Consider the following 23,805-nt stretch of genomic DNA (forward strand, 5'->3'; position numbering starts at 1 on the left):
GACGGACCTCAGGATCTCCGGCTCGAAGATCCGCGTTGACCGGCGACATGATAGTGTGCTTGAGTACAGGGAGTATAGGAGGGGGGTTTGGGGGAACTGGAGTAGGAATCGAGATTCCGGAGGTGGGGGAGGGGCGGGAGATTGGGGATGAAAAGGTAGCATGAATTTCGAACACGCGCCAATATGCTCTTCGCGCGCAAGTGCACAAAAACACCGGTGGCGCCCACATGTCGGCCTAAGAGTCCTTATTCTTTATTTTTTGGAGAGTCCGACCTTTTTTTTGAGGATCTTTTGAGAGCCCGACCTGAGAGTCATAATTGACCTGTTTGGCATTGCGTTACTACTTGGCCCATATTCAACGACACCTCACTGGCCCAAACAAGTGTACATCATCGAAAAGACACTGAGCTCAAATTATATAACTTGAAAAAAGGAGATATACTCTGAACACTTGAGAATGGTGATGCCCTCATTTAGCCCACCAGTAGTTCGAGACAATAAGCAGTTCAAAAAAATGATATATACAACATTCAAACACTGATTAGTGACTACTACTGACATAAATAGCAAGACATGATAGTTCATAAGAAGTCTTGCTACACCACCAAAACGCACCTATCTGCAGCGCTCAGACTCTCGTGATCCAGACGAGAATGACATTCTAAACAGAGGCAACTATTACATCGTAAGAGTGACATAAACAAGGATGACCAAATGAGAAGGAATATGCATAACAAAAGAAAGAACTACCCATCCAGAACCAACAACAAAGACAACAAAGTCATTCGAAGAGATGATCCAACACCATCATAATTTGAAGCCCCGCTTCACTGACCAGTGATCCGGAGACACCAGTACTCCACCCTTTCGATGCAACAGCCCAATTACCTATCAACCTCAAAGCTTGAACCACATCACTACCTGTCATAATTGAGACATCCAAGGATCAAAGTTAATCCGGATGCCTTTGTCATTCTCACCTTCTTTTGGCTGCAGGTTGTATCATTGAGAATCAGGGGAGTTTATTCTCGAACTCCTAGGGATCGCCGTGAAGACACAATTTTCCATAGCAAATAGAGCCTCTCTGCCATCAAGGTCCTTGCCAACGGTGATCTCCTGGCTAGTCAGATAATTGAGTCCGAGAAACAGAGAGTGTGAACCAAGGATGTTTACCCGCCTCCAACTAAAAAATCCTGAAGGCCCCAACAAGCTGGTATCCTGCTCATAGACGTAACAACCACTGTACGAATACTCACGTATTTCATGGTGCTTGTATACAGTGGGGTTTTTGCAATATAACTTTTCCGGCTCATGTATCCGAATGATCATCAGTCTTTTGTTGTCGTCTGATCGAGCGAGTAACCAGTTGTGCTTCCCTGTTTTTGGCAAAGGTGGTGTGATTACAAAGGGCAGTAACTGTAGGGACACTGCATCATATTAAAAAGAACAGACATTGTTAATGTAATATCAGCATTGTTCAGAGTATGAGTAGGATAATGCAAGAAACAACATTGATATGTCCCTGTTGGAACTGGGACGAAAATATAGGAAAATGTATACTGGGTTCAAAAATATAGAAGTGCCATGCATGGTTATACTCATGTTATCTCGCAATCGATTCTTCATAGGAAACTACCATGTCATGCATGTTATGTAATCATGTTCTGTCCTCACAAACAAATTCTTCAATGTAACTAGCAGACCATGCATTATTATATACTCATGTTTTGTGGGCAAAATTATTGTGAGGATATTATTCTAGCCACTGATTGCTAAAGGGAGAATATAGGTATGTACACATGGCAAGCATTACAGAATTTCACTACTTCCAAAGATAGAGTTCTCCATATGCACATTTAATTTCCTAATGTATGGTTAGATGAAACCATCAGTGTGGTGCATGTTTCTACATCATGAAAATGAGGAAACTAACATGGCCATTGATACACACTCATATTTAGTAGTAGTATATAGATTACTGTAAAATAAGAAGAATATCCATATATTCCTAACCGTTTGATTATTCAGGGGTACAAATTGGCTATAATGACATGGTCAGAATCGGATGAATTAACTCATTCCAAATATAGCTGATTTACGGCGTCTCTAATACATTGTTATAGTTCTACTCAAATTCTGCTCAAACAAGGATATGCCAATCATCACAAAAAGTTCAAACAGTGTCATTGCGTCATCATTAACATGAGACAGAAACAACTTACATGCGCCGTCCCAGCTATACATGGTGCCAACTGCTTTGTCGATCGCGTAGATGATGTCATTGTGTTCAATAGCATCACAGAAGTGTGTATCAGCTTTGATGATGATCCACTGCGAACTGAGTTTTCTCTAGCTAAAGAAGGCACTGGCGTAAAGAGGCGAGTCCGCTGTCGAACAAGAAAATTAGCTTGAAGTCTGCGTAATTCGCATGTCGTGTGGGCACTTGGCAGATTACAATCTTCTGCAAAACAAGGTCCGTCCAACTGACGTGGTAATCTAGATGACTTGGACCGCGGCGGTAAAACTCTATATAATCCTACGTTGGAAGGATAATATCATGGGTGGTCTTGAAGTTCACGAGCACCAACTTTTTACCGTCTTCTCTGAAGGCAGCCATCCAGTGGGAGTTCATGCTGACCTAGTACATACCTGCCAAGAAGTTTCGGGCGATGGTGATCGGATCGAAGTCGAGGGAAATGATGTACGGCGACCCACTACATACCTGCAAAGAAGTTTCGGCTAATGGAGATCGGATTGAAGTCGAGGGGCATCATGTACGGCTCCGTATCATGGTGATCGAATCTTGCAAGACCAGATAGCAGCAAGCAGGGTGTCTTGAAAAGTTTAGGCCTCGCTTTGACGATGGCCATCTGCATGTCCCTCAAGCATGCAGCCAGCCGCAGGGCGCTAAACATATCCATACACGAACAACAGAGGTCGAGGATTTCACTGGGGAGATTGCTCCAATCGCGGCTTATACGGATGCTGCACGGTTCGTGTTCGGCCATGGTGGAGTTTGGAAGGTGGGGTTTTTGGGGGGCTTGATTTATGGGGGAGAAGGCTGTCGGTGCTGGAGCGGCTAGCGAGGGAATAGTGGTATTGGGGGAGGTGAGCGAGGCGAGGTACACGGGGTCATAGTGAGATGGAGACGGAGACGGAGATGGAGATCGAGTGGTGCTATGGGAGGGGAGAGTGAGACGAGGCGAGGCATGCCAATGTGCTGTACAGCGGCGGTGACAGACTACACAGTGCACAGGGTGAGGCTGACTTTGGTAACCCGAACACGCCGCCTAGACTAGTGTCAGACGCAGGGTGTTGTCACTTCATTGTGAGGACCAGATGAATAGTTTTTTGACCATCAAGTGTACCACAGTAGTAGGAACATGCGTACTCCAGTATTGTATAGCGGAAATAGGTCTCCCGTGCTAGCATGCCTGTTCACTTCATGCTCCAGGTATCATCCATATTACAAGCAGAACCAAATTCTCGTGCATGCGGAAGCGTGAAGATAGGCCTTTGATGAGGATAACCGTGTACTCCCTCCGTCTAGGTAAGCGCAACCTACGTGGCTGTAGATTGGATGAGAAAGAGCACCAAGATGAGCAAAACTTCCAACCACGACACTGTTACAAATGGAAGCAAAATCAGCAATTAATACGTAGTTATAAGGATGCCTTTTCAGCTCTCCAATTAGGCCTAATCAACGCCCTGCCGCGATGCATGCAGTGGTCGTTCTGGTGCATCAAGGACGGCATGTAGATCGTTCCACATTTGAGAAGACGAAAAATGGAAAGGTAGAACGTAGCAGCAGAGGAAGAGAACGCTGGCTAACGAGGCTGGGAGGGGATCGAGCAGGAAGTTAATGCTCCATGCCTAAAGATTTTGGTAAAACATGATTTTCATAAGGTGACTTACTCACCTAGACGGAGGGAGTATTCCTTAACCAGAGAATGTTGTGTCTCCCACTCACGCGCCAATATCCATCTGAACCAGCTATGTCACATTTTTTTATCTGTTTGCATAGGTCCCACCTATCAGGAAGGATGGGCACGTACACGAACATGTATGACTCCTCAGTCTACCCGCATAGCCTTTTCGTTTAGTATACCTAGCCGTCTAATCAACTGCCTGCACGCCACTTCTCCCATTTACTTCTCCATCGGGAATCGATTTTCCTCGGCTGCTTCATCTCCCCTTCGTCTTCATTTGCATCCAAACTCCACTGCGTTCACATTTTTTTAACCTTTTTAAATAATCATCTACTAATTCAGTTAGACTAGCCATCTATCTATCTATCTATACCTGTACTAGTTACAAACTTCCTGTAAATTCACACGTTAATCAGTAATTAAGAGCCGTTTATCTGGTGTAGATCCCTGTGTCATGTATTCTATATAGCCATCGGATGAATCCCAACCAAGCAAACTATTACACACGCCTCCTCTCTTTTAATTTAATAATACAGAATACAAAAATATCTGCTCCTTTGGCCCGTCTTCTCCTCCTCCATTGTTCCTCCTCTGCTGCTCTCCATGCCCCTAGGCGGCGCTCCCATTCATAGCCGGCAACCCGTCTTCTCCTCCGCTGCTCTCCATGACCTAGACGGCGCTCCCATTCATGGCCGGTGAGCAGAAGCTTCAGCCTCCTTCGCGCCCCAAGGTACTCCGTCGCCGCGCGCCCAGCCGGCTCCGTTTCCCTCTTTGTTCTCCGTTGCAGGTCACCGGCCATCCGTGCTGCAACCCAATCTCTTCTCAATCCCGCCCCTATGAAATATTTAAATCTCCTCTTATTTCAACTTTTCATATCCGGGGCCGTAGTGATGATCTCAAGTAAGCCATGTGCGTTTCTATTTTCCATTAGATTGGTGTGCCCCTTTGATCTAGAAAAAGATGTCGGATCTGCATGTTGTTTCGATCTGAAAAAGGTTGCATCACAATAGCATTAATAATTTGTGTTTTTTTGTGGGGATTACTAATTTGTGTTTTAGGGCTCTATCTAGGCTTTTGATTTTTGTTGTAACATTAGTATTTTTTTCTTACTATGTATATGTATCAAACTCGCATTGTTATTCTTGGAGTACCATGTATACAGACCTCTTTTTTGTATTTCATTGCAATGTTATGATCAGTGATGCAATCCAATTTCTCCGCACCCAACCATTAGAACTCTTCTTATTTCAAGTTTTTAAATATAGATGGTTGATGCATCATATGAGGAGGTGTAGTACGCATGATGGTTTCAAGAAAGGAGGCCCCGATTGGTACTTGAGGCCGTCAAGTTGAGCAATTACGTTGGACTGGTGGCACCTTAACTTACAATCGAAGCCCTACTCGAGTCAGTCTCCCGTTATTCCTGCCCCACTCCACTGGTAAATCGCCTTGCATTGTTAAATCCCTGCTCCTCCATCCGTTTAATTCATCACTGAACCCCTAATAAGTCGGCTTAATCCATCACATCTCATCAACAACAAAAGGCCTTTTTCTATATCTATCTTCATCACTTCTCTACATCAGATTATACATTTGGGCGAGTGGGTGAGAACCAGCTAGAATGTGATCTCGCCTAAAGTGGCACCATGCAGCAAGTTTCTGTTAAACTACATCCACATCAACTGCCACTGCCAACCTGCCAATTTACATTAACTGTTTACACGGGAAGCTTTACACATGTCTTCCCGTGCGACCATTTGTTAGACAACAAAAATAGTTGACGATTCCTATGGAATGAATTTCGATGTTGTATGTTATTTCTTCCGAGTAAACGCTAATTGTTAGATTATCGCATGGTAGTGGTATATATATCTATCTTTGGCAGATCTGCAGTAAGATCAAATTGTTGCCCATGCAAAAATTAAGCTAGATGTACGGCGTACTTGAGTTATATAGGTTCTATTTACAGCACATACATGTACCGTGTTTGAAAAGGGATCCAAATCTATGTTTTATTATTATTAAACACCCATATGAAATTTCCCTGCAAATGTAACCATGGAATCCATATTTCCTAGGTTCATTCCTGATAATATGATATTTTTTTTGGAGTTCCAGTGTCTAGATTTTAGAGATGCTAACTTATACAAAATATGTATCAGTGTGCCCTATTAGTGATTTGCATATTTAGAGCGGGGAGGTATATATGTTGATAATGATCCGAATATTGTCAGCTAAATATGTTTTTACGAAACTAACAGATTTATGTGTTCCATTGTGTGCAGCAGAATGTCTAGTGTACATGCGTGACACTATATCTACTTTTCCAAATAGTAATCTAGACTAGGAACTGTAAAAACAATATGTGAGAAAACTTAATCACTACCATACTATTTTTAAGTAGGTTGCAAATAGGATATGTAGTCCTTATATGATTTTAACTACCTCCAATTCGCGTCATTGATCACATTGTAACTATTCCTGCTACTGCAGGTTTGACTTGAATTTTGGCTTCTGTACGTATAGTGTTGGTTCGCTTGTCCATAGCTTTCTACCTCCCGGAATCCATCTTCCTATTGCCACATAATTACATCATTTGTTTTTGGGAAATCAATGTATCGATACATTGTTTCCCTCTTCAGTGCACATGCTCTTATATTTGTTTTTGGACTGATTCTTCGATTTATTTCATGGTATGCTTGGATAACTAGATTATCTAATTTGAATTTCTCCAGTCTTTTGTATGTTCACTTGCATAGACGGCTTAATCAGTTAATCTAGAACCTAAACTGAAGATTAAATATAGCACATATACTTGGTCATTTCTCCTAAGAAGATTAATCCACCTTGACTTTAACTTGACTTCCAAAGAAGTTCTGAATGATCAAGCATTTTTTGGTTTTTTTATTAAACTAAAATAATGTTGCACTCTGACAATAATATTCAGATTTTCTAAGTTAACAGAAATCTTTCAATTTTGTTAGGATTAATCATGTCTAGACGAACTGAGAGAGTCAGTTAGTTTGTTAGCTGCATGCATGGAGTAGTTATCTAGTTGCCAGCTGCATGCACGTACTAGTCTTTGGACCCTAGAGAGATTCTAGGAGAAGATAAGATCATGGGTTAGTGCATGTAGTTAGTTGGTTAGTGGAGCAACTAGTCTGGAGACGTGATGGCCGAGTGTGATGGCCGGCGTGAGTGCGTTGGTCTTGGCTGAGTGCCAAACTTTGTATAAATAGTCATCTCATTCAGTAATGGAAAAAGGCCGTGAGGGCTGGAGAAAAAGATGTAGCATACGTGTGTCTCACCGGGAGGAAGAGGCAAAGCTAGTTTCCTCCGGTGAGGTATGCGTGCGTGTGTGTGTTGAGTCTTCTTTCTCTTGTGTGTGTTCTTGAGAGAAGAAGAGAGAAACACAAGTGAGAGTTGTGAGAGGAGTGGAAGAAGAAGAAGCGGCACGACGAGGAGGCGGCGTCAACCATTGGTATCATGAGCTTGGTTGTCTTGGGGCGTCATTGCTCTTGCCGGCCGGAGGTGTGCCGACGGTGGCGGCGTCCGTCGGCGGCGCGCGATGAAGTTCCGGGTCTCGTGTCGGCCTATGGAGGTGCGCGACACCTCGGCGAGCGCGGCGGCGCTGCACGGTGGCATGGAGGCTGTGGAGCTCCTGCGTGGCGGCGCGGTGGACTCCATGTGATGCGGAGGTCGACGATGCGAGGTGGAGGTCATCGGCGGCGTGGTTCCGCTGGTGGCCCGTTGCGGTGTGATACCGCTAGATTCAGCCGATGTGATGATCAGCGTCGAGGTGTCGTGCACGTCAAGAGGTGGTCACTGCGTGCAGCAAGACAGCGTGGTGATCGGTGTCGCGAAGGCGTCGTCCACGTCAAGAGGAGGCCACGGCGTGATGCTGCGGCGACAAGGAGACTGTGGTGCGATGCCGCGAGGAGGAGGCGGCGGTGTGATGCCGCCACAAGAAGGAGACGGTGCGATGCCGCTTGGTGCGGCGGCGGCGCGATGCCGTCCGGCGCTAGCAGTGGCAGTGTGATGCTACCACGAGAAGACGACGGTGAGATGCCGTTCCAAGAAGACGGCAGTGAGATGCTGCTGACAAGATGTACGGCGGTGTGAAGCCGTCATGAGGATCAGCATGAAGCTGGTCGACGGTGGTCTACGTGGTGGTGTGATGCCTTCGGCGAGATGGATCGGCCGCGATGACGGGGCGATGGTGCTGCGAAGGCAAAGTTCATGGCAAGAGGTTGCAGGTGATCTGCATCAAGATTAGAGGAGTTGACATGACAAGATTAGGGAGGTGAATGTTAGGATTAATCATGTCTAGTCGAACTGAGAGAGTCAGTTAGTTTGTTAGCTGCATGCGTGGAGTAGTTATCTAGTTGTCAGCTGCATGCACGTACTAGTCTTTGGACCCTAGAGAGATTCTAGGAGAAGATAAGATCATGGGTTAGTTCATGTAGTTAGTTGGTTAGTGGAGCAACTAGTCTCGAGACGTGATGGCCGAGTGTGATGGCCGGCGTGAGTGCGTGGGTCTTGGCTGAGTGCCAAACTTTGTATAAATAGTCATCTCATTCAGTAATGGAAAAAGGCCGTGAAGACTGGAGAAAAAGATGTAGCATACGTGTGTATCACCGGGAGGAAGAGGCAAAGCTAGGTTCCTCTGGTGAGGTATGCGTGCGTGTGTGTGTTGAGTCTTCTTTCTCTTGTGTGTGTTCTTGAGAGAAGAAGAGAGAAACACAAGTGAGAGTTGTGAGAGGAGAGGAAGAAGAAGAAGCGGCACCACGAGGAGGCGGCGTCAACAAATTTCGTACCACTTTTTTTAATCGTGCATTTGAATGATGGCGATATTATCTATTCTCCGAATTCCGCTTGCATGTTTCCAGTTGAAACAGTAACTGAAATTGATAAGTATGCAACGATTTATGCCCTCCAGCATGAGTAAAATGTTGTGGGTTACCATTTCCGATAAGTAACCACTGTATTATTTTCTATGTGTATAATTGACATGTATACATGTTATCACTCTGCTTGAACCATCCATCTCCACATTACGCCCGAGACTTCCATCGCAATAATCTATATATATGCAGGTAGTGTCCAATATGTATACACAAGCTCCTCTCACAGGCCGACTACGTTGATTGTGACTGAGCGTGTGTGTGTGGCCGTGATGTAAGCTTTATCTTGGCCTGAGTATCAGTTCCCTTTTATGATACAATTTTGGATGCTATTTTATTCTACATGTTTAGGTTTCTACAGGTCCCATTGGCGGCTACCTTTTAGTGATACGGCAGCTGAATGGCATGCTCACCAGTAAAAAAAAAAAGGGCAACCTGGTGCATGTAGCTCCCGCTTGCGCAGGGTCCAGGGAAGGGTCCGACCACTTTGGGTCTATAGTACGCAGCCTTTCCCTACATTTCTGTAAGAGGCTGTTTCCAGGACTTGAACCCATGACCTCATGGTCACAAGGCAGCATGCTCACCAGTAGTTCTGTCAAAACGAAATCGACTGGACTGTATTTTTTATGTGTGTTACTAAGTACAAGCTGTGATTATTTTCTTTCTAGGGATGGCAAATTTCTAGGCATTAAGCTTTTTGAGACGTTAAGGTCTCTCATAATTAATTAGCCTTTGTAAGGTGTATACTGACAATAAGCCCATTGCAGTAATTGGTTGGATAATTCTTACATGTTTTATTCAAATGTCTGGTTAAATTAGTGTCGGATGCCCCTTCATCGATTACTTTTTTGGATATGAATTATTACCATAAGAAGTAGTCCCTCTGTAAAGAAATATAACAGTGTTTAGATTACTACTTTAGTTATTTAAACGCTCTTATATTTCTTTATGGAGGGAGTATATTGGTTCTTCAGTGTTTCATTCTTACAGTACACAAATTATATTGTTTTACGTTGGTCATTTCTCACTCTGCAGTCTGTATCTTTTGCTTCATAATTCATATGTACACAAGATTGATGCCCAGAAGTTTCATCCTTCCGTGCTAAATGTCATTCTTTTTTGACTTGATAAACACCAGGTAACATGGAGTCTTCTCATTTGTAATGGCATAGATATAGGAACGAGCAATTCAGCTTTGCTATAAGAAAGCGACGGACAAAAGAGAACTGGATATTGTTGTTGAGAGCTAGCTCTGGTCACATGATCATCTATCTATATAGTTTTCAACAAAAGAGAACTGGATAATTTTTACTAAGGGCTAGCTCTGGCCGCATGGTCATCCATGTATATAGTTTTCAACACTAAACGTGTCATGATTGGTACAGCATAATTAGCAATCTTAGTTTCTTCTGATCTCATAATTTGAAGATGAACCGAAGAGGGGAATGTGTACTATGTTTGGAATCTGTCACACTAAATGTGTATTTGTGGTATTGATGTACAGTTATTAAGAAAGTTACATTTTCTAGCTATTGTGCTACTGAGAGGATGCATGGCTGAAAATTGCTCTGGCTGGAGTTTTATGTCTTTGTGTCTTTGTGAATGAAGACTAGAGACGCTGACTTGCAGCCACTCGAACACTATCATTGGGGAAAATCTATATTGCTTATTGATCCAGTCTAGCTATTGCTAGAATACCAATTTTCCTACACTTCATAATACCCATTACTAATTGAATGTTGATTCTGACAACCTTAATACATCCACGATAGTGGAGGCACTTTGAAAAAAGGTAAGCTTGATAAATATAACAGAATCACACGACGACCCCCTTAGCCGGTTAAGGGTAATGACTTCAAACATGGCCAGCTCCTATAGTGTGACGGGCGGTGTGTACAAGGCCCGGGAACGGATTCACCGCCGTATGGCTGACCGGCGATTACTAGCGATTCCTGCTTCATGCAGGCGAGTTGCAGCCTGCAATCCGAACTGAGGACGGGTTTTTGGAGTTAGCTCACCCAGAATAGGTCCTATTCTTTTACCTTTTCCAGGTAGTCGATGGCTATTCACAGCTACCACCTTAACACCAAAGAAGAGTTCGACCCAATGCTTTATTTCTGTCTTAGTGAATCCCGATTCGACATTAAAAGTATATTGATTCTTTCCCAATAAACGAAGACTTTTTTCTGTAAATACTGCGTATATCATATGGGTTCGATCGAGGTTGTCTGTCAACAGTGCATTGGTAAAAGTAAGCTGAAGGACTCGGACAGATTAATTAACTGTGCATGTTGAGTTTGAGAAAAAGTGTACATATATGTTTTCTATTACAGATCATCTGACTGTTTTGTATTAAGATTAAATCAAAACGCTACAGCAAATACACATTTAGATATTGTAGTTTTATTTTAATTTACTGGCACTCTTTTTTCGGCAAAAAATAATAATTATGGAATGCATTGATAAGCTATCAAAAAGAGATGATACATTTCCTTATCATTTTGCTCGATTGCTCGATGTTCATTTTATAACAAAAAGTTCCAAAAAAAATTCTGCTTCAAAATTGCAGAACGAAGTATTGGTTAGTAATTAATTTCAGAACACAAAATAAGCATGGAAATTAAGAAGCACCCGGTTTTTTTGCCCTCACCTACTAATATAATAATTTTTTCCCGTATGCATATATATCTCAGTTTTCCAATTATGTGACATGGTTGTCTGAATTTTAATGCACCCTTGAAGTTGTGCTTCGTAACTGAATGTCTAAATTTCAGTACAACTAGGGTTTTCTTGGTGTGGTTGCATTCATGCAAACAAAAAATTCATTGTGTGCAGGTAATATCCTTCAAATAGTACTTACAATAGATGTTTTCGGTCTATATTGCTTCAAGTGAAGTACCTGTTTTCTCTCACTCTTTCATGGTACAACAATTAGCAACATCAACCTACACGATAAATAGAGCAGGTAAAAAAACAAATAGAGGATGAAATCATGCAAATAAATAAGTATCATTATATCCATACATGGATAAATGTCTTTTCATCAACTGTGCTTGGCCTCTAAATTGACACATGTGTGTGTGTGTGTGTGTGAGAGAGAGAGAGAGAGAGAGAGAGGCTTGGTGTTAATTGAAAGAAGTAGCAATGTAGTGCCAATTGTGTACATGTGTGTTTGTTTTGAAACGTTACTTGCATTTTCTTAAAACATCATTCTGATTATTGTCAATACTGTTGCCTAGCATGGGAAGTTGTCAAATGAATTCCTACAAAATGGTGTGTGGTTGGCTTTTTGAGCACGTTAGTAAATGAATTGGGCCTTCCACGTGTAGGATAAATATCACCTAGTAAGTATGAAAACCAGTGAATGATTCATCCTTAGTATAATAAACTTGGTTATTGATTCAAATACAAATTTCCTGACTGTAGTTCTTTCATAAGAAACTTTCTATCAATTTCAGCTTGAAAGATATTATATTCAAGAACGACAATTTCATGATGATTGCCCGTGCAATTGCACGGGTTGACGATTAGTCTAATCCTAATTCTCCAAACCATAGCCCTCCGTTCCAGCGGTTCAAAATGGCGAAAGAGATGGAGATGCAGGTTTTTAGCGTCCAACATGTTCTTGTCGAAGGCTCGTTGAGCATAGTTGCCACCGTCACCATCCACCCAAGGGTTGTTCGGCAGTGGATCAACAATGTATCCAACTCCCTTGAAAAGGTAGAGACGAGGGTCATTGGTCTCGACGCAGAGTACACGGAGCATGCCACTGGGAAGATCCAACGCGCCGCCGTCCTTCAGCTGTGCCTCGAAGATGATGTTTTGGTGTACCACATCATACACGCACCCTACATACCAGGTGAGCTTCACGATTTCTTATCTCAGAAGGACGTATACTTCTGTGGGGCAGCCATCGAAGGGGACAAATAGAAGCTGGAGTCGTACAACATTGATTTGAAAAGCATCGCTGACCTACAAACCAGAATCAAAATTCCTGTAGAAGATTGTGATAAACAGACACCATCCCTATTCAACATAGCAAATTTTATGCTCGGTACAAATCTTTAGAAGGGTGACAAGACGGTGGCATTAAGGTCATCTGGATGGGAGAATTATCCCTTGACGTACGAGGGGATAAAATATGCTTCCCTCGATGCCCGTGTGAGTTTCGAGATAGTTGCGAGGTCCAAAGAGCTTGTTATGAAGCCGTCTCCCACAGAAAATGAGAAGAAGAAGAAGAAGAAGAAGAAGAAGAAGAAGAAGAAGAAGAAGAAGAAGAAGAAGAAGAAGAAGAAGAAGAAAAGGCCGCACCAGCAGGACGACATTATGGATGGATGAACTATTTCCTCTCTTGTAAAAAAATTATTCCCTCGATGTATATTGATATAGATGGACTATTTCGATGGTGTGCATGTCTTTGGAACAAAGTAGTAGAGTGGGTCCGCTTGACTATAAGGATCTATTTATCCGTGTATGTAGCTTTCTCTACTACTCCTTCTAGTGATCAGTATGCAATGCATGTGTCCGTAGACATGACAGCTTGTCCATGGAAGTTCAACTACATGGACCATCACGTTTCATCCACTGCCAATCGCGATTCCCACGACGCCGCTCCAACCCACGGCACCACGTCCCCCCGACGTGTGCCTCACTCCTCTCAGCCGCACCGCCCCTTTAGTTTTGATATGTGGGCCACCTAAAATGCTGTGAGCATCAATTTCTACCACAGCCACACGCGATTCCCATGACGCCGCTCGAACCAATGACACCACACGTCTCCTGACCTGTGGCTCACCCCTCTCGGTCCCACTGCCCCTATGCCTTCGGGAGCATTACATGTGGACCAGTCACCTATCGGGTCCACATGGTATTGAATCAAAGGCAGGTGTAGTAAGGCGCCGAAGCTCAGTCCCGACGGCCCTGAGAGGGAAATGTAACTCCTGCACCAGGCCTTGTGGTGCTACCGCTGCACGAACTCATGCCAAACTCGAGGTTTTTTTCTTTACTATACATGCACGCAACGATTTAATGGACATTGTAATCTCAACATGTGATGGGGAGCTCTAAATTTGAATTTGAAACTTATAAAACGAAAAGATTCAAAACAAATAAACTGGGAGAGAGGGAGTATATCGTAGGATGCGTCCCATACGAAATAAGTCCCTGGTTTGCACCGCGAACATGCGGTTAGAAAGGAGCACAACGTCTTCGTACTCGTACGATAACAAGTCGGCCGCAGACAGCATGGTCCGTCTTTGACCGCCATGTGCAAGGTTCGCGCTATCTTATTCAATCTCACTGTGGTTCCATCGTACCAATTAATGCGGTGGCCCATTGCATGGCTGATCCCAATGTTGGACAAAGGTTCTACGGGAATGGTGTCACTGTTGTAAATGTTGTGCAAATTGATGTTGGTACCCTGCCATACATATGCAAGCCAATCTCCACTCGCATCGAGCCTAACTTGTGAAACAGTGGGCATGGGGTTGAATTAGGAAATGGACACGAAAGTAGTCTTTAGAATGCATTTACTACGTGATCAAACTAATCTTACCTACACATCGGAGGAAATCCGAGTGCCCCTCAATGTCGGCATCTCAAGGGGCGTCAACTTGCAACTACGGCCACGCTGCGCTGGAGAGACCCCCAAGGAAACATCCTCGTGCATTCCATGGAACATCAAGATGCATTTGTATGAGTAGTTTATCTTGTGAGAGAAAAGGATGAACGAGGGAAGGCCTCTAGAGATAGAGATAGACATTACTACTACCAATGTGCTGGCCCGTGTGTTGCAATGCATCCAAAGTAGTAGAATAATACTTGTTCACGTGCTTGAAATATAAACACTCTAGTTTTGATATACATGTGTTAGCAGACATGACAGCTTGTCCATGGAAGTTGAACCACGACGACCATCACGTTTCTTGTTTCTACCACTGCCACACCCACACGCGATTCCCACGACGCCGCTCCAACCCACGGCATGACGTCCCCCGATGTGGACATGGATCCTCTGACATGGCTATCACTGCCTTGCCCTGCCTTTCCTTCGCTGACAGGTGGGACCCACGCTTAGGGGTCCCACATGTTAGTGACAAAATGGTAGAATTGTTCACGTCAGGGGATACTCATCCCCCTGATGTGCGCCTCATCCCTCTCGGCCCTACCGCTCCTCTGCCTTTGTGTGCATGACATGCAGGCCAGCTGAACTGCAGCGACCATCAACTTTCTACCACAGACACACCTGATTGGACGCGGTTTGCCTGCTCCGCTACTGTGCTCCGATCCGTACTTCCGCACCATCGAATTTTCATCCAGCGGCTGTGACACATTTCGTCTCGGGCATCAATCCTCAGCTAGAGTACTTCTGTACTACAGGTAGTACCCGACGGTATGGCCATCTACACCTTGTAACGCCCCGACGCCTAGCTATGGCACCCTCGCCACGACCACGCCACCACCGGCCGGTTCATCTCGAAAGAGTGAGTCGCGAACCACACCACCACCATGAGAATGACATGTGGGCCAGCTGCATTTAAGGTCCGCATGTCATTGACTCATAGGCCGGGCACTAAGCCACTGAAGTTCGGTCCCGTGTGCCTCGAGATGGAAATGTAACCCGCGGCAGGCCTTGTGGTGCTCCCCAAAACCGGAATTTGTTTCTTACTACTACCAACTAGTACTAGTAAGGTACACGTGCATTGCACGCATGAGATTCTGGTGGTTTGTGCATTATGCTTCTACATGTGGAGTTTTCTAGATTCTACATGTGGCAAAATCTGGTGGAATGTAGGTCATATCCAACAGCAAGTAGTGCTCGGATTTGCCATCTTTGTACCATCGGATTGGCTTCATCCAACGACCAACTTTCAAAGTTATTCACACACTATATAGGGGTATAGATATAGATATAGATGTTTGGTTTGCAGCCAAAGGTTGCCACGCCTAAGCTTAGGCGTGCCACAATATCTTAGGCATGTGTTTGGTTCATTGCTACACTTGTGGCTTGCCACACTTTTCTAACTACATGGTCCACATGTCATAGACTCAACTTCTTGCCAAATCTTGCCACACTTGTGGTGCCCATTTTGTTAGCCACATTTTTTTGTGGCAGACATGGGGGTTATTTGGTATTAGGCCTAGCAATGACACACTTTATCATACAATGTTGCCAAACTTGCCTAAGGTTAGGGGCTGTTTGGTTAGTAGGGCTTTTTGAAATGTGAGTATCTTTGCCATATATTGCCACATGATTTTTGCCACACTTGCCACACTTGCCTTAGTTGAGTTGCTTTGTTAGCCACACTTTGGCTTGCCTAAGGGAATCTTTCCATTGGATTATGACTAACTTTGCCAAAGATTGCCACACCTAAAGTTAGGCAAGTTTGACCAACTTAGGTGAGTGTTTGGTTCAAGCCACATCTTAGGGAAGCCACACTTGGGCCCCACATGGCATACACATAAAAAATGTGGCAAGATTCCCTTAGGCTTGCCAACTTGTGGCTCTCATTTTGATGAACTAACCTTAGGCAAGCTTGGCAAAAATGTGTGGCAAAGTGTGACAATGCTAGGCCTAGAACCAAACAGCCCCTTTGTGTCTTGACATGTGGGGCTCACTGCTCATAAAAAATTATTTTCCTTAGGTGTGGCTAGAACCAAACACCTACCTAACTTGGTCAAACTTGCCTAAGGTTAGGTGTGGCAAGGTGAACCAAACAACCAAAGATTGCCACACGTAAGGTTAGGCAAGTTTGACTAACTTAGATGAGTGTTTCGTTCAAGACACACCTTAGGCAAGCCACACTAAGGCCCCACATGACATACACACACAAAATGTGGCAAGATTCCCTTAGGCTTGCCAACTTGTGGCTCTCATTTTGAAGAACTAATAACTTTGCCTAAAAGCTTAGTTGTGGCAAAGTTAGTCATGAATTAAGTTCAACCATGGAGTCTTCTAGATTATACATGTGGCAGAATCTGGTGGATGATATCCAATGGCTAGTAGTGCTCGGATTTTCCATCTTTGTACCATCGGATTGGCTTCATCCAACGACCAACTTTCAAAGTTTTTCACACACTATATAGGGGCTATAGATATAGATGTGCCGGTCCATTGCAATGGATCCAAAGTATATCTATTTAGTGGAGTGCACTCTAAACACATTATCTATTTATTTTTCTCTAACCTTTCGTAGCCATGCAACCAAGCCACATAAGCTTCATGGGTGCCCCACACATCATATTATTCATACTACGTTGACTCGGAAAAAAAGATAAATCACCCAAAACAAGATCTTCCCGTTTTTTGTTCCTACGATGTTGTGACGTGCACGTACCTACTACTTGTATAGTGGTAGTACTAGTAATATATTACGAGTACAAACTTGGTACTAGTAGGAGTAGTACTAGTACGGAATGCTCCTACTCTATGAATGAGCCCCATTTGACACCAAATTTCTTGGCTTCCGTGCTACAGTTAGATCTTCCCCTCGTTTCTCTTTTCCAACCCGGCGGCGGGTGGGATGCGGTTTGCCAATAGTCGGTTTGCTCAATGGCAGTCCCACATGAAAGTGAAAATGCTAGGCAACATGCCTTCCCTAAGCTATGTGTCGTGCTGGACGGGCCGTGGAGTACTCCCGATTCCCGGGGGTGTGGGGGTGCGACGCAAATGCGGTAGGCCTTTTCCTTTTACTGGCAATGTGCCCGTGCGTTGCGACGGATCCAAAGTACTAGGAGAATAGTAGTACTTGTTCACAAACTTGACAGAAATCACTCTTGTTTTGATATACTCCTAATATATTACTCCCTCCGTTCCTAAATATTTGTCTTTTTAGAGATTTCAAATGGACTATCACATACGGATTATATAGACATATTTTGAAGTGTAGATTCACTCATTTTGCTCCATATGTAGTCACTTATTGAAATCTCTAGAAAGACAGATATTTAGGAACGGTGGGAGTACTTTTCACTCAAAATATATTTCTCAAGCTGTTTTGATGAGGTGAGGGAGGGATGTGGTTGCTTTCAAGATAATAAGGGGGTTTCTACAAATTGGAGCAGAGAAGTGGGCTATTGTTGCAAAAATGCCACAACTTACCTCATAGCCATTACATGCAGATCTAATGGTCAGAAACGATAGATGACAGACACACCACCATCACCAACTAAGTCTTTTATAGGAGTAGGAGTAGAGAAACATGGATAACTTGTAACATTTGGTTCCGCTCCTTGGCATGATCGATAGATAGAAATAACGAGTGGAAACGCTAGGGAGAGGCTATTGCCACCAGATAAGCAAGGTACGTAGTACTAGGTTGGTGCATCGTCGGTTTGGTCACACGCGGTCCGACATGTTCTAGTGTTTCTAGCAAGATGCCTGCGCATTGCACGAAGTTGATGGAAAAGGTAAGCACAACTTTTAAATTGATGGATGGAGTACTACTTACAGTGATGCATATAATTAAGCAAAGGGATCGCACATGTCGGTATTGACTGGAACGAGAATGCAACAACACAATAAGAATTAAGGCCATGATGATGCGATCGCAGTGTTGGTTACAGAAGGCAAGAAGAAAGATGGATCCATCAACATACGACCTCCTCCTCCTCAACTTAGTGCGTCGGGCCACCGACTGGCGGCTAAGGAGTGGCGGCTTTTGTGGCGAGGTCGAGGTGCTTCTTAGCAAAGGCATCCAAGGCTTCCAGCCGGTTGAGGAAGGCCAACGTCGTAGCGTCCTCACTGGCCTTGTAGATACCTATGTACATGATTTTCTCGTACACGTGGATGTGTAGGTCGACGAATTCTTGCAGGGCGAGGCGCCCCGCGGCGAGATATTTTTCGTGGCGTCGGCGGGCAGTCACAGGGCCATCAGTGCTTGAAAGAGGTTCCGACCATGGAGGCCGATTAGGGTGGCAGACAATGATGAGCCCGGGCGCGCGGGCTGGAGGAGTACGGCGATGTCGTCTGCGAGCTTCTTGAGGACGATGAACTTGTTGCTGGTGGCAACGATCATCTGGTCCAATTGAGAGTCGTAGTTGGCATCGATGGCGGCCATCCACCAGCCGATCTCCAACACCGTATGGAGACGATCCTCGGCGCCATGCCGCAGGCTGGCGTCGTGGACCATCTGGCACAGCCACTGGGCGCTCGTGCACATCGCCCCCATGGGTCTGGAGTGAGCTCTTTTGTGCTTAGTGTACGTGGTTAGGCAAATGCTTCGGTGCGTACGATGTGGTAGATGCATTGGAATGGAGTGGCGCATTTATATGAGGGCAAACTGCGTTGCATTCACATCATGCAACCTCTTTTCCCGGACCTCCTCCCATTACTTCCCTCATTCATTAATTGAAGGAGGATGCATTAGCCGTTCAACATTTCGGGAACCGCCACCCCCTCCCTCGTCTGCATTAAAGCCATATCAGGAACTGCGGTGCCCGCTGTCAAATTGAATACTCCCTCCGTCTAGGTGAGTAAGTCATCTTACGAAAACCAAATAGTAAACACATAGGCGCGGTGCATTAACTCTCACGTTGTTTCTTACTCCCTCCATTCCTAAATATAGGGTGTATAGTTTTTGGCACGAAAATTAAAGAACACACATGGAGGAAAATTTTCACAAGTTTTGGGCGAGATTACACCTAACTAATTGCCATGAGAAAATAGAGGAGCTTGCCTAATATAAGAAAATGTAATCAAATCCCTAAAAACATTATCTAGATGAGTGGTGCAATGCAATACACCTTATATTTTGGATTTTTTCTTAAAAATCTATACACCTTACATCAAGGAACGGAGGGAGTATTTTTTTGACATAAATAGAGGAATCAACCAATAGGAGATGTTGGTCTTGTATGCTTTTAATGACTTGAGACTATCAAACATGACATGTAGTGGTCAGTTCGTTGCACGCAATGATATTAATAATGCTTAGTATCATATATTAGTATCATGTACTCCCTCCGTTCCTAAATAATTGTATTTTTAGTGATTTCAAATGAACTAATACATACGGATGTATATAGACATATTTTAGAGTGTAGATTCATTCTTTTTGCTCTGTATGTAGTCACTTGTTGAAATTTCTAGAAAGACAAATAGTATTTAGGAACGGAGGGAGTAGTACTTTATTTATTGCCATGTATGACACATAGTACCATAGCATTTATTATGATACAGTATCATGATATGATACTCAACTCTCTCTTTCCTTATTTAATTCTATGACACCTCATCAAAATTGCCTAGTTGGCATGCATGATACTAGCTATGATACTACCATTACAACCAGCCTGAGCAAATAAACATTAAGTTCTCTCATTTTCCTCTCCACCTTGGTCACCTAGACGGAGGGAGTATACTGTACTATTTAAAAGTCGAGGGCGGGGCTTTTCCTGCGCGGTAGGCGGGGCAGTTCCGCCTAGTCGGTTCCACAGAGACACGAGAAGATGAGAGAGTAGGTTACTGCAAACGTAGGGCTGTGTGATTTGACAGTGAGTTACTGCTAGACAGGGGCACCGTGATTTGACTTGCCATTATCATTTTAACTGCGGCGCTACGACCGGCGTGAGTCTCCCGATTCCTGACCAGCTCCATACAGGTGCCTCTCCCAATGCTCCACCATGTAGTAGAGGCTGGCTCTTGCATGAGAGCCAACTTCTCCACTTTTTCCTTGCCTCTCTTTCCTCCACATATGAAAAAATGCCATGTAAAGCGCACTATTGTACTTACTTGCTCCTACAGGTGCTAAGCTTGCCACATAGGCATAAAGTCGGATGTGGCAAGTGAATTAAGAAGAGAGAGACTAGTTTGTTGACCCAAGGAAGAAATGGTGCTAAGAGCGTGTACCTAGGTGAAAAGACAATTTTGAGTCTATAGCTAATTAAATGAAGGAAACTTAGCAACAAAAAACTAATAAGAACCTATGCATTGGTAACTTGATTGATAAGCCATTTAATGCCCTTAGCACCTCATCTAAGCACCATTTCATTGGAAGAGGTCACTCCTTGGCAAATGCAATAAATACTACTCCCTCTGTCCCATAATATAAGAATGTTTTTGGCACTACACTAGTGTCAAAAACGTTCTTATATTATGGGGCGGGTGTCAGGACCCCGACTCAATACCACATCGATCAAGCATGTAACACCTCATATCACTTTGCAGCCTCACGCACGGTATTCCCACGGGTGTCGCCTTACCTTTGCCCGGGACTGTTTGCGCCTTTTGGCACACGTATATGATAGTGTCGCTACCATCCATATGATAAGGAGCCCGGGCTGACATGGCTAGTCGTAAACCCAAAGTGGCACAGACTTACACGGACAAGCATCCATGACCCAACATCAAACATGTCGGTCATCAGCGAGTGAATCCAGGCTGTAGCAACTGGGCTAGTAGGACTCCGGTAAACCGGGCTGTAGCAGGCTAACAGGACTCCGGTAGACACCGCGTGACATTTCCCCGAAGGGATAGACACAGGAATGAAGAAGGACACATGCCGGCCAGCCTAAGTGTTCCGGAGCAGTAGCAAGCTACCAAGGATCAGTGGAAGCACCAGGAGACATTTCCCGGTAAGAGAGGCTACCAAGGATAAACAACTAGATAGTCAGATCCCACACATACCAAGCATTTCAATCACATACACACAATATGCTCGATATGGGCAATACAACATGGCATCACAACATGACTCTACAACTCAAGTATTTATTCATTAGGCTCCAAGGAGCGAGATATTACAAACATGGGTCTCACGACCCAACATTCAGAGCATACAAGTCAAACACCTGCGGAAGCTTAACATGTCTGAGTACAGACAACTACAAATGAAAAAGGCTGAGAAGCCTGACTGTCTACCAGATCCTGCCGAGGCACAAGATCATAGCTGAGGTAACAAGCTAAACGTCGAAGTCCACGCGGAACTACTAGTGAGATGGAAGTCCCTGCAAAAACGTAAAATAGGCAAACATGAGTACAAATGTACCCAGCAAGACTTATATCAGAATTAACTACATATGCATCATTATCAACAAAGGGGATGGTGGAGTTTAACTACAGCAAGCCAGCTTTGACTCAGTGGCTATCCTAAACTACGATTGCAAGTAACTCTTTTGAGGTGGCGCACACGAGTCCACATATTCACCATATCAATACACCACTATGGATCCGCTCCTGTCTCCCTACAAGAACGCCATCCATAGCACTCACGCTTATCTTGCGCATTTTAAAGTATCCACTTTCACTTGTCTATGAACTGATATAGGCAACCCAGAAGTCCTTTACCGCGGACACGGCTATTCGAATAGATGATGTTAACCCTGCAGGGGTGTACTTCTTCATACATGTTTCCACCACTTAGCGTCTGCACACGACATGTGCTCAGCAGACTTCAAGCGAAAGCCGACGTGGGTGTAGACCACGACCTACCTAAACATTCAAGTCTCTAGTCCAGGTTTATCGCCTATTTAGGTTCCATCCGCAGGGAGTCCGGCCGAGGTTTCCACATATGGCCCCGAACGATGTGTACAGGGTTCCGTGACACCAAACGGGCGCCCGGAATACCCAGCCACGTGCCTACCGCATCACAGCCCACCCCTCGGGTCAGCGCTGCCCACGGCCTCCAACATACTACAAACACCAGAAACTACTTGCAACTCCTGGATAGAGGACAAGGGTGATTAAGAAGTCGAGCGGGGTCATATTTCAGGGCCCAATGCATGGTAGTAGCTGAATCATGGATCACAAACACAGAACTCAGTTCCTGAGGACGGCTTCAATGAGACAACCCACCATGTACTCCTACATGGCCTCTCACTGCTACCTTTACCAAATCGTGTTCACACACTTAGCTCACACACAGTAGGACATGTTCACACACCTCTGATTCATCCCCGATGAATCAGACCTAACTCAACTATAAGTAGTAGCAGGCATGACAAACAAGCATGAATGAGTAGGCACAACAAGGCTCAAACAACTCCTACTCATGCTAGTGGGTTTCATCTATTTACTGTGGCAATGACAGGTCATGCAGAGGATAAAGGGTTCAGCTACCGCAGCAAGTAACAGATGAATCGTTGTTGTCCTAATGCAATAAAAGAGAGCAGGAGCGAGAGAGTAGGATTGTATCGGAATGAACAAGGGGGTTTTGCTTGCCTGGCACTTCTAAAGATAGCATTGAGTCTTCATCAGTGTCAACGATCACAACGTTGATACAACGTCTACCAAGGGGGAACAACACCGACAAACAGAGAAGAAACACGATCAATGCAATGCACAATATGATGCATGCTATGACATGGCAATAAGAATGTGTTTTGGCTAATGCAAGCTAGAACAGATTGAGATGAGTCCATTTGAACCAAAGATTCAAATGCAAACCCATTTTAAGAGGTCATAATAGTGCATTAATTTGTTTCACCTAAACAGCAAGGTTAATGTGTTCTAGCATGCATGAAACTAGTGCAGATGGATAGATTGGATTTTTCTGATCAATTTTCATATATAATTTATTTGATTTGCAGCTACGGTTGATTTTATATGATTTTTAGAAGTTTGCATTATTTTCTGAAATTTCCTGAATAAGAACAATTCCAATAATTGAATTAATGCGTCAGCATTGCGTCAGGGTGACGTCAGCAGGTCAAAGGCACCAACCCAGGTCAAAGCTGATGGCTGGGACCCACATGTCAGTGTAACAACTAACTAACAGAGTTAGTTAGCGTTAGGTTAGCAATAACCTAGGTTAATTAGAGCCTGGGCCCACTTGTCAGTGAGTCAACTAATTAACTAAGTTAATTAGTGCTAATTAAACTCACACCTAAACTAAATAGGGGCATGGCCCACGCGTCAGTGACCCTGGGGGGGTCAAACTCCAGGTCAAACGTGTCTACCTCGCCGGACTTGGTCCATGGCTCCTCGCCGGCGACGCCAGAGATGGCGGAGGTGCTCGGATTTTGCCCACCGTCGA

The 23,805-nt window shown here is 44.2% G+C and overlaps 1 long non-coding RNA gene across 2 annotated transcripts; it reads left to right on the top strand.

Moving 5' to 3' along the window:
- Positions 1–4,447: 4,447 nt before the first annotated feature.
- Positions 4,448–10,361, top strand: LOC119295856. Of its 2 annotated transcripts, XR_005144392.1 has the most exons (3): positions 4,448–4,659; positions 5,195–9,107; positions 9,185–10,361. It is a non-coding gene; the product is annotated as an uncharacterized LOC119295856 (long non-coding RNA). The 2 variants fall into 2 exon arrangements; XR_005144391.1 differs by having other exon boundaries at positions 4,454–4,659; positions 5,195–10,361.
- Positions 10,362–23,805: the final 13,444 nt, after the last annotated feature.

This window comes from Triticum dicoccoides, chromosome 4B (genome assembly GCF_002162155.2).
Source record: "Triticum dicoccoides isolate Atlit2015 ecotype Zavitan chromosome 4B, WEW_v2.0, whole genome shotgun sequence".
In the NCBI taxonomy this organism is placed as follows: domain Eukaryota; kingdom Viridiplantae; phylum Streptophyta; class Magnoliopsida; order Poales; family Poaceae; genus Triticum; species Triticum dicoccoides.